General features: G+C 45.8%; 1 protein-coding gene across 2 annotated transcripts in view; it reads left to right on the forward strand.

Moving 5' to 3' along the window:
- The window catches only part of LOC138814580 (adenylate cyclase type 9-like), a 96,974-nt gene that overhangs the window by 15,456 nt on the left and 66,152 nt on the right, over positions 1 to 15,366 (forward strand). The window lies entirely within an intron of this gene.

The raw sequence follows: 15,366 nt of genomic DNA on the forward strand, positions 1-15,366 counted from the left end.
CATGGCCGTTGGGTACTGTGTCACTGGACCTCTGGGAGGCTTTCACCTGGACAAAGACCAGGTGGTGAAACCGTGGTTCCCTCAGAGAAGCTGCCCGAGCCTGTGACTGCCCCAATGTGCAGGTTACAAGTGTGAGGGCTACCAGGCCAAATGGCATTTCACAGGCCTTTCCTTGTCTTTCTCTCAGTGCACAGGGAATCGCTCAGCTGGAATGACGTATCTCACTGCTCTTTCTGGTTCCTGAAAGCAATGGTGGTCATGAGCTGGGAGAGGGAGCTGATGGTTCTAAAATGTCGACTCTGTCCCTCTACCATACAGAGTTCAAGTGGAAATGTTTACTTTCACAGCTCTAGTCATGCTGTTGCTTTATTTAGTAGCTATTAAGTTTCCAATTCTATATACTCCCCTGGCTTGCATTAAAGTTTCTGTCTCCCAGCCCCATTGCCTGTGGCTTGGCTTTCCTGAGCGGGACTCCTACCAGCAAGGCTCTCGGCCTGGCCCATCGTTTCACACTATTCTTTGATTTGCTTTTTTAACAGCGTTAAAAAAATATATTGTTCACATGATGTGCAATCTACTCATTCAGCGGTCACAGTTCAATAGTTTTTAACAGATCAGTAGAGCTGTACAACCATCACCACATCAATTTTAGGACATCAGTATCATGCTAAAAAGAAACCCTGCACCTGTGAGTAGTCGCTTTTTCATTTTTCCCAAATCTCCCAGACTCTGGTGGCCATTCATCTGATTACTGGCTGTGTTTGCCTGTTCTGGGCCTCTCACACCAATAGAATCATACAGTGTGCAGCCTGTGGTGTGTGGCTTCTTTTGCTGAACATCATTGGTTTTGTTTTGTGGTGCTAACCTCAGGACCTTTTTGCTGCTAGGTAAGTGGTTAACCTCCATTCCCCCATGAATACCATGTTTTCAGGGTTCATCCTCATCACAGCAGGTGGTAGTGTTCCTTTTCTTTTTTCTTTTTTTGGTTGGTTGTGGGCTTGAACTCTGGGCCTGGGCGCTGTCCCTCAGCTCTTCAGCTCAAGGCAAGCACTTTACCACTTGAACCCACAGTGTCACTTCTGGTTTTCTGAGTGGTTTATTGGAGATAAGAATCTCACAGACTTTCCTGCCCGGGCTGGCTTTGAACCGTGTCCTCAGATCTCAACCTCCTGAGTAGCTAGGATGACAGGTGTGAGTGAGCCGCCAGCACCCAGCTTCATTCCTTTACATAATAATATTCCATGTATGTACAGACAGCATTTTGTTTATGTATCCATCAGTTGATGGAAAAAGTATTCCTGATGTTTTTATTTGTTATGTTCTGTTTTTATCTTGTGTGTGTGGTCCTGGGGTTTGCTAGGCAGGTAAGCTATGGTTTGTGTTTTTTTTTTTTTTCCTCTATTTATTTTGGAAATAATAACTGACATTTTCCCCCAGGCTGGCCTGGACTAAGATTCTCCCATTTGTGATTCTCACCATAGCGGGGATGGGAGGTGCATTTCACCACACCTAGCTTTTTCTGTTGAGATGAAGTCTCGCAGACTTTTGCTTAGACTGGCATGGAACCTCTGTCTTCCCCCATTTTTGTCTCTTGAGTAGCTGGGATTACAGGCATGAACTACTAGCACTTGCAAAAAATTTTCTTTTTGAAACTAATAAACCAGTTGCTTAAAATGATTAGAAAGTACTTTTATTTTTATTTTATTTATTTATTTTTTTTTTTGGGTCCAGTTGTGGGGCCTGAACTCTGGGCCTGGGTGCTGTCCCTCAGCTCTTCAGCTCAAGGCTAGCGCTCTACCACTTGAGCCACACCACCACTTCCGGCTTTTTTTTCCTATGTGGTGCTGAGGAATCGAACCCAGGGCCTCATGCATGCAAAGCAAGTGCTCTACCACTGAGCCACCTTCCCAGCCCCTAGAAAGTACTTTTATTATTTAGAAATATATGTTGGCTAACCAGACACTATGTCTCAAGCCTGTATTTCTAGCTGCTTGGGAGATGGAGGTCAGGAGATCATGGTTTGAGGCCAGACTGGGCATAAAAGTTTATGAGACTGCATCTCAACCAGCAGCTGGGCATGGTGGTACACACTTACCATAATGGCTGGGTCAGGGGTGCACACCTGTGGTCCTCAACAGCATGGGAAGCACAATAGGAAGATTACTGTCCAGGCCTGCTTGGGCACAAGGTGAGAGCATACCTTGAAAACAACCAATGCAGGAAAAGCTGGAGGCAGGCCTGAGTGGTCGCGTGCCTGCCTTGCAAGCCTGAGGCTCTGAGTTCGATCCCTGGCACAGCAAGGAAGGAGGGGAGGGAAGGAGGGAGGGAGGGAGGACCACAAGGCAAAAATAAGAAAGATACCTTGACTAAAACCAATTCCACTAATGTTTACAAATTTTCCGGAGAGTTATGATTAAATAAGATTTAATACTGAATTAGAACTTGATGTAAATGTTTCTTTCTTTTTTTTTGGGTCCGGTCGTGGGGCCTGAACTCTGGGCCTGGGCGCTGTCCCTCAGCTCTTCTGCTCAAGGCTAGTGCTCTACCACTTGAGCCACAGCGCCACTGCCGGCTTTTTTTCTTTTGGCTTATGTGGTGTTGAGGAATCGAACCCAGGGCCTCAGGCATGCAAGGCAAGCGCTCTACCACTGAGCCACCTTCCCAGCCCGTAAATATTTCTTATAACCAGTTTAGTTAGTTTGTTTTTAAACAGCTTTTCTAAGCTTGTTCAAGGTTGATGAAATATTAAATTTTTGGATCTTTTCTCTTTCTCCCAGCAATTCCTTAATAAGAGGGCTTTAGGGAAGCATATGGTTGAATGTGAAACCAAGCACATTTGATATGTTGCTAGATATAAATACCAATTATAGTTTAGGCTTTCTGCATGGCTGAGTTTTCTGAAAGGCTGAGGATTTCCCTCATTAGTCCATCAGAAGTTTTCCCATTTTACCCAGTTTAAACATTTGGTTTCACATTTCTGCCATGTATGAGATATTTTCTTACTTTCATAAAGATGAAATATGCCAAATAAAATGTAATTTTCATGATGACTCAGATATTTTTACTACTTGTTATTTGCCTTTTACTAATATAGCAATTTCTCTATAAAGGAAAACTAAATTTTGTTTTGCTTTAAATAACCAAGATTGCTCTGTTTTTCTAGTTCTTACATTTAAAAAAACGTTTTCTGCTTGTTCTCTTGCTATCAGCTTTGGTAGCCGTTAACTATGCTTTCCTGTAACAGATTTGCTTCAGGTTTTTAGTTTGGTCCATAAAAACAAAAGGACATAAAAAATAACCAAGAAGGGGCTGGGAAGATGGTTCAGTGGTAGAACGCTTGCCTTGCATGCATGAGGCCCTGGGTTTGATTCCTCAGCACCACATAAGCAAAAAGAAAAAAGCCAGAAGTGACGCTGTGGCTCAAGTGGTAGAGCGCTAGCCTTGAGCGGAAGAGCTCTGGGACAGCACCCAGGCCCAGAGTTCAGGCCCCAAGACCGGACCCAAAAAAAAAAAAAAAAAATAACCAAGCAGCTTAATCCTGCAGATAGAGTTCGATTAAAAGGTTGTCTGCTATCATCTGAATAAATGAGGTGATTGGTACACAAGTTGAGGTTGAATAAAATGTTATTAGTTATTTTTAGTGTGTCTTTAAAGAGGAACTGAGGGAAAAATTTGCATCATATTTTGTCTTAGTAAACAAAGCATGTTTTCTGTATCACCAAAAATAGACTTCTTTTGCATATGTAAAAATAGAAAATGGGCGTGTGCATGCAGTGGCTTATACCTGGAATCCCAGGTTCTTGGAAGGTAGAGATCAGGAGGATCACAGTTCCAGGCCAGACTAAGCAAAAGAAAAATAAAAAGAAAGAAAGAAAAGGAAAAAAGCCAGATCCACAACCCAGTGAATAAGCCACATGTTGGTGCAAATCTGCCACCTCAGCAATGTGGGAGACATAGACATAGTTAGGAGGATTTCGGTCCTGAGAATCTTGGTGTATTGTACACATAAATGGACATGTTAAATGAAATTTCCTTGTACAACGAATGGACACTAATACATTAAAAAAGCAAAGGGCTAGAGTTGTGGCTCAAGTGGTACAGTATTTGCCTTGCAAGTACAAAACCCTGAGTTCAAACCCCAGTGCCACCAAAAAGAAAAAGGAAAATGGGAGTTATGGATTCAGTTTTATAGCTGATCATTAATTCAAATGAATAATTCTGTAACTTCTTATAAAGCTAAAATGCCCTAAAAGAGCATTGATTTTTTAATGTAAATATAACAGAATTTTGGGAAACTGCTTTGTAGAGCTTTCTGAGAAGCTGTGGGATGCTGTGGGAATATTGCCTGTGCCCTTCCACATACTGTCCAGGAAGAGCGAGCTCATTTTTTTTTTTTTCCTTTTAGTCCTGGGGCTTGAACTCAGGGCCTGGACATCATCTCTGAGCTTCTTTTGTTCAAGGCTGGTACTCTACCACTTGAGCCACAGCGCCACTTCTGTTTTTTTCTGTTTCTGTGGTACTGAGGAACGGAACCCAGGGCTTCATGCATCCTAGGCAAGCAGTCTGCTACTAAACCACCTTTCCAGCCCGAGCGGTCTCATTTTTTCCTTTTTAGTTTGAACTGAAGGTGCGTGTATAGATTTTCCTGCTAGAGATCTGGTCATCTGACATTTAGCATTGGAACCATGCAGGGTTTTTGTCGTTTGTTTTAGGAAGGCTTGTTATTGCCGAGGGCTCTGCCAAGAGCCAGCCTGCCAGCGCGCACTATCAGAGCAGTTGTGTTCTTACTTTAGTATGGCGTATAGTTTAGTTTAGAAAAGAAAGCAATTGGAGTACTAATTTCTCTTGGGAAAAGTGAGACACCCAACATGAAGGATGTGTCCATAAAGGTATCTTGTTCAGGGAATGCTTCTTTTACCCTACCATCCTTCCCTCCAAAACCTGTTTTCATCATCACTGAAACCCACATATTTGATGTCACCCCCATAAGAAGTGCTAGTTGAGGGTGGAGGGCTCAGAAAATGTGGAAGCTAGCTTGTGCAGTGGTGCACGCCTATATTCTCAGTTACGTGGGAGGCAGAAAGGTAGGAGGATTGCTGTATGAGGCCAGCCTGGCAAAAGTGTGAGACCCTCTCTGAGAAATAACAAAAGCACCAATGGCTGGGGGGGGGCATGGCTTATGCAGTAGGAGCCTACCCAACAAGCACAAGACCCCAAGTTCAGACTCCAATGCCACCAAAAAGAAGATACGGCAGGCCAGACGTGTTGCTGACATAAACAGATATAAGCAGCAGCATCTCCAGCCAACCCTATATCTCTTGCGATTCGTTGGCCTGATCTCCCGGAGTCCATGGTCCCCGAGCCTCTCCCAGGCCGTGTTCCTGGGCTCAGGACTGTTTGCCGTGACTGTGGCTCAGAAGAACACTCCACAGTGACAGAACGCACAGCAGGTTCTGTTCTCCGTGCTAGGACACTTGGTGACAATACTCCCACCCCTGTCCCCGGGAACTTATCCTGTAGAGTAGTAGACCGATCCAAACAGATAACACAAGAAGCTGTACACCGTGTGCTGCGGTGATGCCAGCTGTGCACACAAAGCAAGCCAGCCAGGGGCTCAGACACCAAAGTAGCAATCTGGTGTCTGGTGGGCGAAAGCTGAGCTAGTATTTCCAGATAGCTAGCTAGATGGCCACCGTGCTGTGGCCTATTTAAGAGTGGGTGTGGCCTGGCCTACTGCCCCACCTTTGTGCCCAGTGTCTTCTCACATGTCAGGTGCTCAGCGCAGACTTTGCACAGACAAGAGCCCCGCGGTGGTCACAACTAGTCTCTGATGGTCACGAGACCCCCTCAGGCAGGGATTTCTTTGTGTGACTGCTGGCAGAAGTTGCCTTTGTGAACCTCTCAGAAGCTCTCTCCACTGCCCCACTGAAGCCAGGGCTCACATCCTGCCCGCCGCGTCCTTCCCGTTCCCTGTGGACTCCCAGTGTCCTGTTGCCTCTATACGTGGATGCGAAAGACTCATAACATCCCATCAGTTGCTTAAATCAAATGATTCAGTGACATGAAGTTGTAATGTTGCTGCAGTATTGTATAATTGTCACCTCTGCCTGTTCCAAAACATTTTTATCACCCCAAAGAAAAGTCCCTACACCCATTAAATAATTCCCCATTCTTCCCAAATCCCAAGCATCTCTAGCACTCATACAAGCAGACTCCTACAACATGTGACTTCTTGTCTCTGACTTCCTTTTCATCTTTTCAAGGTTCATGTGACATTGCTTCACTCCTTTTTTTCCATTGTTGTTGTTGGTCGTGGGGCCTGAACTCTGGGTCTGGGCGCCTTCCCTCAGCTCTTCAGCTCAAGGCTAGCACTCTACCACTTGAGCCTCAGCCCCACTTCAGGCTTTTTCTGCTTATGTGGTGCTGAAGAATTGAACACAGGGCCTCATGCATGCAAGGCAAGCACTCTACCACGGAGCCACCTTCCCAGCCCCTTCACTCCTTTTATATAAGCATATGGTACTCCCTTGTAAGGCTAGAACCACACTTTGTTTTTCCATATCTTGTTGATGAATATTTGGGCTGCTTTGGATATTCCTCTGCACAGTTTCATTTAAGTAAATTTCTTGGGTTCTTCAGAACATAACTGGGAATGGAGTTGCTTCATTGCATGGTAACTTTTGGTATCTGTTTAACTTTTTGATAAAACTCTACTGCTTTCAGAGGAGGAACTTGTAAGAAGGATCCTAGAGAAAGACACATGTGGAAGCTGGGCGCTGGTGGCTCACGCCTGTCATCCTAGCTGCTCAGGAGGCTGAGATCTGAGGATCGAGGTTCAAAGCCAGCCTGGGCAGGAAAGTCCATGAGACTCTTATCTCCAGTAAACCACTCAGAAAACCAGAAGTAGCACTGTGGCTCAAGTGGTAGAGCGTTAGCCTTGAGCTGAAGAGCTGAGGGACAGCGCCCAGGCCCAGAGTTGAAGCCCCACAACCGACAAAAAAAACATTTGGCAGTCACATAGTTCAGAAAACACCCTGAAAGTTCACAGTCAAGCCAGTGCTGGATATTCTATGAATTATGTAATCTTTTGGTAGTGTTTCTTATTTCCTTGTTTTGGCAGGACTAGGGCTTGAACTCAGGCCCTGTGCCCTTACTTGGCTTTTTGCTTATACCCAGCCCTGGTTTTCAGTGATTATTTCCAGTATAGGTTCTTACTTCCCATCTTGGCTGTGGTCACTAGTGTACATCACCATGGGATGTATAAGTGGGTTCCCACCTTCCCTATGTGGAGACTTTCCTGCCTGGGCTGATCTAGAGCTGCTGTTCCAGTCCCAGTCTCCCATGTAGCCAGGGTTGGAAGCATGAGTCACTGGTACTCAACTGATAGAGTTCCTCCAGGTTCATCCTCCCAAGTGCTGGTGTTGCAGGTGTGCATCATCACACCCAGCTCGTGACTGAAATGCTCATTTTGTTCACTGTAAGTCAGATTAGTACTGTGATTCAGATAAAATGTAGATCTATTCAAAAGACAAAGGGGTTTTGGTTGTGCACTTCAAGCTGGCTTGGGACTTGGCTACTGTGGAATTGTGGGTTCAATAAACAGTTGGTAACTAAGGCAAAGTGAAAAAAAAAGAAAAAGAAAACTCGCAAGCAGCTCTAGGAACTTTCTTGTTCAAGATGAACTCAAAATGTCTAATACAGTGTGGTAAAATTAGGCTCCCCTCTGGTTTCCGTGAGGTTGAGCGAGCCCACGCACCCCCTGTGCCCAGCCGGCCTGCCCTCCTCCTGCCAGATGTCCCGACAGCCTGGGACGTGGGCTGCTCTCCGCAGCCAGCACCGTTCCCACACACTTCCTTAATATAGAACGCCTTCAAGAGAAACGCTGGCTCCTGTGGGAGCTCCATGCCCAAACATGGCCGCCAGTTCATAGTTCATTTTTATTTTGTTTGTGTGTAGTTAAAACAAGGGATAATATGTAAACTTGTCAATGTAACTGCGTATCAGTGTGCTTTAGGGTAGAAGAGAAGAAATTCAAGGAGCTGCTGCTGCTGCTGCTGCTGCTGCTTCTGCTTCTGCTTCTTCTTCTTCTTCTTCTTCTTCTTCCTCTTCCTCTTCCTCTTCCTCTTCCTCTTCCTCTTCCTCTTCCTCTTCCTCTTCTTCTTCTTCTTCTTCTTCTTCTTCTTCTTCTTCTTCTTCTTCTTCTTCTTCTTCTTCTTCTTCTTCTTCTTCTTCTTCTTCTTCTTCTTCTTCTTCTCTTTGATATAGTACTTGGGTTTGAACTCAGTCTTGTGCTTGCTAGGCAGGTATTGTAACTGCTTGAGCCATACCTCCAGCCCTTTTTAGTTTAGCTATCTTTCAGACAGGATTTTGCTTTTGCCTAGGGTTGACATTGGACCATGGTCCTCCTTCCTATTCTTCTTTCCTAGCTGGGATGATAGGTGTATGCAACTGTGCCTGGCTTGTTTGGTGAGACAGAGTTTTGCTAACTTTTTGTCTGGGCTGGCCTTGAACAAAAACCCTTCTGATGTCCACCTTTTGAGTATCTAGGAGAATAGATACCATGCCAATCAGCAAAGGCTTGCAAAACAAGAAGCAGGGACCCTCTGTGGTAGAGCAGGTGACACTGGAAACAGCAGGGGTTCCAATCTGATATTGTTGAGAATTTGGGGAGCGTGGTAAAGTCTGCAGGTGATGAGGGCCTGCTCTGGCAACTCCTCTTCACTGGCAGCTCAGGGAAGCTGCGTTAAGGCTGTGACTGTGTCTGCCGGGTGGCCCTCAGGTGTGTGGAGCCCCAGTCAATGTTTACTGATTTTAGGGTGTTATTCAAGCCCACAGGCAGATTAAAAAAAATGCCCAGGATTACATGTCTCTAATCCCAGCTGCTTGGGAGGTGGAGTGAGGAAGATCTTGTGTACCTGACAAGGTTGCCAAGACCCTGTCCTCAAACAAGACACATGCAAAAGGTCTGCAGGCCATGACTCAAGTGCAGAAACTTGTATCACCTACTCAGAGCCCTGGGTTTAGTCCCCAGCACTAGAATCGCACAACCAGTTATTCAGGAGCTTCCCCAAGAGACTTTGCAAGGGTGCACAGTGCACATCAGGTAGAGAATGGATATGAAAGGTGGCCCTGTGCTCTGTGGGCAGGCTTCACTTTGTCCTTCCTTCCTTCCTCTCCCAGCCTTTTCCAAAACTCCCTCCCTCCCTCCCTCCCACCCTCCCTCCCTTCCTTCTTTCCTTCCTTCCCTTCCCTCCCCTCCCCCTCCCTCTCTTCCTCCCCCTCCCTCCCTCTCTCCCTCCTCCTCTTCCTCCTCCTCCTCCTCCTCCTCCTCCTCCTCCTTCTTCTTTTCTTGGTCCTGGGGCTTGAAGTCAGGGCCTGGGCACTGACCCTGAGCTTCTTTGTACTCAAGGCTAGTGCTCTACCACTTGAGCCACAGTGCCACTTCAGACCTCAGCCTTTTGAGTAGCTAGGATAACAGGTATGAGCCATCAGCACCCAGTTTCTTTCTTTCTTGGCAGTACTAGATTTGAACTCAGGGCTGAGGAGGAGGCACTTAGCTGCTTGAGCTATGCCTCTAGTTCTTACTTTTTCCTTTAACACTGTTTTTGCACACATCCATTGTCTGAGCAGAGTTTTTGAGTTTCTATTATAGATGAGGACACAGGATATATAAACTACAGTCTCTGTCCCCAAACCTCTCACACTACCCATAGCATTGCTGGTCGGATGTGAGCTGGAGAAGTAACCACATGACCCAGCAGGTCCACTCCCAGGGTGTCCAGGACTCTGAGGTCATATGTCACAGAGCAGCCGAAATACAGAAACTACCTACGCGTGTGTCATGGATGAATGGAGACAAAGAATGTGGTCTGTCCACGTAGTCGAAACTTTCATGCTAAGGAAGGAAGTTGAGCCACATATTGTAGATTCTACTTTATGACATATTCAGACTAGGTGAATGCAGATGAGGGACTGCCAGGTCACCAGAGACTTGGGGGAATGGGAGATGGCTGTTTATGGTGGTCAGGTTTTCTTTGGGGATGATGAAAACGTTGGTTGTGGTGATGGATGTACACTGAATATACTAAGAATCACTGAAATTATATATTTTAGATGAGTGGGTTTCATAGCTTGAGTTATATTTCAGTGGAGCTACTGACCACATTAATGTTAACAATTAATTAGAACGTATTGTAGGAAAAGGCAAGTTAGAGGTAAGAAATTAGATTAAGCTGTGGCGCAGTGCGCTGTGATTCATGCCTATAATCCTAGCTACTCAGGAGGTGGAGATCTGGGGAATTGTGGTTCAAGGCTGGCCCAAGCATAAAAGAGACCATTTCCAAAATAACTAGCAAAGAGCAGCACTGGAGGTGTGGCTCAAGTTGTAAAGTATCAGCCAGGAGCAAACAAATCAAATGAGCATGATATGCTGAGTTCAAACTCTAGTCTTCCCTCCACCCCCCCCCCCAAAAAAAAAAAGATAGAAGTACAGATTTTGTTTTTTTGTTTTTTTGGTCCAGTCGTGGGGCCTGAACTCTGGGCCTGGGCGCTGTCCCTCAGCTCTTCAGCTCGAGGCTAGCGCTCTACCACTTGAGCCACAGCGTCACTTCCGGCTTTTTTCTTTTTGCTTATGTGGTGCTGAGGAATTGAACCCAGGGCCTCAGCCATGCAAGGCAAGCGCTCTACCACTGAGCCACCTTCCCAGCCCCCAGAAGTACAGATTTTGTAAATCATGCAGTAGAAGCGGTTGAGGTAGATGATGCTGTTGCAGCCTTTTGGAGGGACAGAGGTTCTTGGGGTCATCAAGTTTTAGGGACCTGGGCCACAGCTTTGTCAGCGTTCAGAGCAGTACATTTTAGGAGGACTAATTCATGAGACCAACCTCTGAACTAGGTGCCAGTGCATTAGGTTACTTGGGGGAATAGGATGTGCTTTTCCAGTGGCAAGAATGTTCGTATCCGTTACTTGGGGCACTGCCTCCTTAATACCAAGGTATTGGGGGGGCCTCAGTTGTCACTCGGTGGCGAAAGGAGGGTAGTGTCCTAACTCAGGTAGTCTTATTCAGACAGCACAGGCAGAGGAGCAGGACAGCCACACGACAGCCTAGCCCCCAGGAGGGCAGGCCATGGTGCGGGTGGGGTGGGGGGTTGGAGTGGGGTCACGTGGGTCCTGGTGTTCTGCTGAAAGGAACCACGTCACCTATCTGAGCTCATTCAGTCCTCGGTGTCGGATCTGGGTCCTCTAGTCCCCCTGTCGCTGCTGACCCCGTTGTTTAACACGGCTAACCACCAGAATCTAACAGATTGCTGATATTGCAGTAGGGCTTGATTGTTTTTGACAAATGGCGTTAGGCTTTTTTTTTTTTTTGTCTGTCGTGGGCTTGAACTCTGGGCTTAAGCGCTGTCCTTGGGCTCTTCAGCTCAAGGTGAGCACTCTACTGCTTAAGCCACAGCACCACTTCTGGTTTTCTAGTGGTTTATTGGAGATAAGAGTCTCATAGACTTTTCTGCCTGGGCTGGCTTGGAACTGTGATCCTCAGATCTCAGCCTCCTGAGTAGCTAGGATTACAGGCGTGAGCCATGGGTGCCCAGCTTAGGCTATTTTTTTAAAGTCTTATTTGTTTTAGAGATAATTATGGAAACTTCAGTGGATAAACGCTACAATCTTGCACTGGTGCCAGGGAGAGTTAGTTTCATGATTCTATTGAAACTTCCATCTTGGCTGGCAGTGGTCTCTCGTGGACACTACTATGTCCTGCTCTGTCTTTCTGGGCTCTGTCACCTCAGTTGTCATGAGATGAGTCTGCTCTTTCCTTCTTTAAAATCCTGGCAGTGTGGGAACTCCCAGCCTCCAGACTTCACTCCGCCTTGACCTGTGACCTGCATCGCACACCGGGTGCTTTCTGACTTAGGGTCCAGTCTCACTCCCACAAGCTGCCCCCCCTCACCCTATGGCACCCAGTTAGTCCTCCGTGGAGAGCACTAGAGAGGGACTCCCCCTCTTCTGTGTCACTGCCTGTGACTCCCCTCCTCCCCCGTGTCTCTAGGATGTTTTGACTCCCCACCTCCCAGCCTCCTGCGCCCTCCCTCAGCCCCTGCTCATGGACAAAACGCCCTCCTCGCCACTCAACCCTGGGCACCCTGCACATGCTCTGATGGAAGCTGTGGGTGGAGGAACAAAAGGAAGACATTGCCACTTGATGTGGTGGGAGGCGAAGGCCCTGGCAAGATTTCGGAACAGAGCTCTGAACGTCAAGATGAATGTGGCTTTAATGTGTTGAAGAGATTTATTCCTTTAATAGTTACCTGTAAAGCGTCTTCAATTTCACAAAGACGACGAATCTTTATAAAAACTTCGTAGCAAACATAATTCTTCAACGTTGGCCTGGAGCGCTGGGAAGGGTCACATCTTCTGCAGGGAGGAGCATGAGCAGCTCCTGGCTGAGCAGTGACAGACACGCACAGCTGGCCGCGTGGCGTGGGGGGAGAGGGCTGCACCGTTCGTCCAGTGTGAACCGGACAGATGTCTCAAGTGCTCATTAGCTAGCAACCGCCTAACTTCTCCATACAGCCTGGGCCTATAAATATTCTTCAGTGTAAAAATAATGTTTTTCCCACCATGAGTCAAGGTTCAGTTCTTCCCTATCTAATTTTAGTTCCTTGTTTTTATGAACATGGAAATGTTTTCCTCAACCAGAAAACAGAAGGAAAAAAATGCTCTTGTACAGAGATGAATGTCTTGCTGCATTTCTGTGTGAGCTTTTGTTGTTATTTAGCAGGTTCTTGAAAACTAAAATTGTGAATTAAGTTTAGATAAGACACAAAGGGAAAAATATGCTCAGTTCATGGGCTGTATCTCACCCTGTGGAGTGTTGTTATTGTTATTGTTTTTGGGTCCGGTCGTGGGGCCTGAACTCTGTTTTGTTTGTTTGTTTGTTTTGGGTCCGGTCGTGGGGCCTGAACTCTGGGCCTGGGTGCTGTCCCTGAGATCTTCAGCTCAAGGCGAGCGTTCTACCACTGAGCCACAGCACCACTTCCGGCTTTTTTTTTCTTCTGCTTATGTGGTGCTGAGGAATCGAACCCAGGGCCTCATGCGTACAAGGCAAGCGCTCTACCACTGAGCCACCTTCCCAGCCCCGTTGATGTTGTTTTTTTTGTCAGTCTTGGAGTTGAACTCTGGGCTTTGGCGCTGTCCCTGTGCTCTTGTGCTCAAGGTGAATGCTCTACCACTTGAGCCATAACGTCACTTCCGGTTTTCCAGTGGTTTATTGGAGATAAGAATCTCACAGACTTTCCTACCCGGGGCCAGCTTTGAACCAAAATCCTCATATCTCATCCTCCTGAGTAGCTAGAATTACAGGCGTGAGCCACCAGCGCCCAGCCCCTGTGGAGCGTTTTTAGAATGTACAGCAGACATGGAAACATGCCAGAGTGTTTATTTCAGAGGCTGTATGTACAACTCCAGAGTGGTTCTGAAAGAGGTGTGTCTCATCACCTCTACTAAATTAGCTTCACAGGGAAAATTAATACATAATCCCACAAATCCTATTATTATCGATGACCTCTGTAATGTCTGGTTTCCTTATAAACTCCACTGGAAACCTGACCCCAGTACTCTTGGGTTGTTGATTAATTTGACATTGCACGATCTTTCCACTGGTGCAAATCTCTTTTATGCCACTCAGTGGAGTTGGGTAGTATTTTAGTTAAATTTATTCTTAAGTTTTACTGTTTTAATTACTATGAGGAATAGGACTTTTTCCCCACTTCATTTTTCAGCTAGCTACTAGTTGGTATTTGGGAGTGCTGTCCGTTATCATTTTCATGCGTTGAAGTCACAAGTAAGTGCACAGTGGATGATTCCTAACAAAAGCCTGTAGTTGTATAATCACCAGCAGGAATGATGGTGAGACATGCCCTACAGTCCCTCAGCCTGATGCCATCAGGTCTCCTCCCCCCCCCCCCCATACACACAGCTTGGGGACCACTGACCATCTTTGGTGACAGGTTCTTTCTCTTGGAATGATACTTCAGAGATTTGTAATGCATGTCTCAGAAGTTCATTCCTTTCTTGCCACTTAAACCCATTTATCAATTGATGGACATTAGGTTGGTTTGGGTCTTGCGCATAAAGCTGCTGCAAACATCCACAGCTCTTTTGTGAGCACGCAGGTTCATTTCTCCGTTAAATACAGAGGAGTGAAGAGTTGGGTGGTGAATGTGTTTATCTTCAAAAGAAACTAAAAGCTGGAAATGTTACTTCTCTTTGTAACTGGACACTTAATTGAATGCTTATTGTGTCTGATTTTAAAGAAATCATATACTCATATTTTCTTATCCCTTTTTTGGTCTTTATAACTCAATTATTTTTATCAGACTGAATGTAGAAGTCTTAAGAGCTACAGTGACATTAGCTGTGAGAGTATGCTTTTCCTCTCTGAGAAGACTGTTCCTTAGCTCTGGGGAGTGGTATTTGGTCTCTTAGTTGCCAAAATTCTGCAGAGAAACACTCCTCATGCATGTGTTATAGCCCTGTGCGCAGAGACACAAGTCACCGCTGAGCTGGGCTGGAGTGAGGGTCTGCTGGTTCCTCCATTCACTTGTGACCCAGACCATCCTCCATGTGAGTTTTGAACAAAACAAAGACTTCCAAGTGAGGCTTAGACTTTGGTCTCACTTCATACCCTAGACTCCAGTGGGTTGGAATGAATAACTTGTCTGCAACCATAGTCATGGAGATCAGATAGGAAGGAAGCTGTTATGTCTTTGTTGATGGCATTTGGAGCTCTTTGAAGCATTGCTAGGCGATATCGCTACTTTGTCAATGCATCTCCTATCAATCAAGTGGATGGAGGGAGCATCTTTTGGTGAAAGCAACTGCTAGAGGAGTTCATGTCACATTTTCTTGTAACAATTCGCACATACTCTGTGTGTGCGTGTGTGTGTGTTGGTACTAGGGTTTGAACTCAGGGCTTCAGGCTTGTTGTTATGCAGGCTTCTGCCACTTGAGTTACGCCCCCAGTCCTTTTTAAAATTTTAGTTATTTTTCTAGAAGGGTCTTGAGTTTTTGCTTGAAGTCAGCCTTAAACCATGATCCTTCCACCTATAACCTCCCATGTGGTTGAGATCATAGTGGTGTACCACTATACCTGATTTATAGATTAAGATGGAATACCACTAACTTTTGCCTGGGCTGACCTTGAACTGTGATTCTTCCATTTTGGCCTCCTGAGTAATTAGATTACAAGTATGAGTGTTCAGCAGTTTTCTGTATGAAATGATGCATTATATATATGGACTAATAAGCAGAAGTTTTATTTGCCTGTTTTGGTCTAAAATTTAACTTAGCAGGATAAAGACTCCTTAA

This window comes from Dipodomys merriami, unplaced genomic scaffold, assembly GCF_024711535.1.
Source record: "Dipodomys merriami isolate MVZ:Mamm:240054 unplaced genomic scaffold, mDipMer1.0.p SCAF_60, whole genome shotgun sequence".
NCBI lineage: Eukaryota > Metazoa > Chordata > Mammalia > Rodentia > Heteromyidae > Dipodomys > Dipodomys merriami.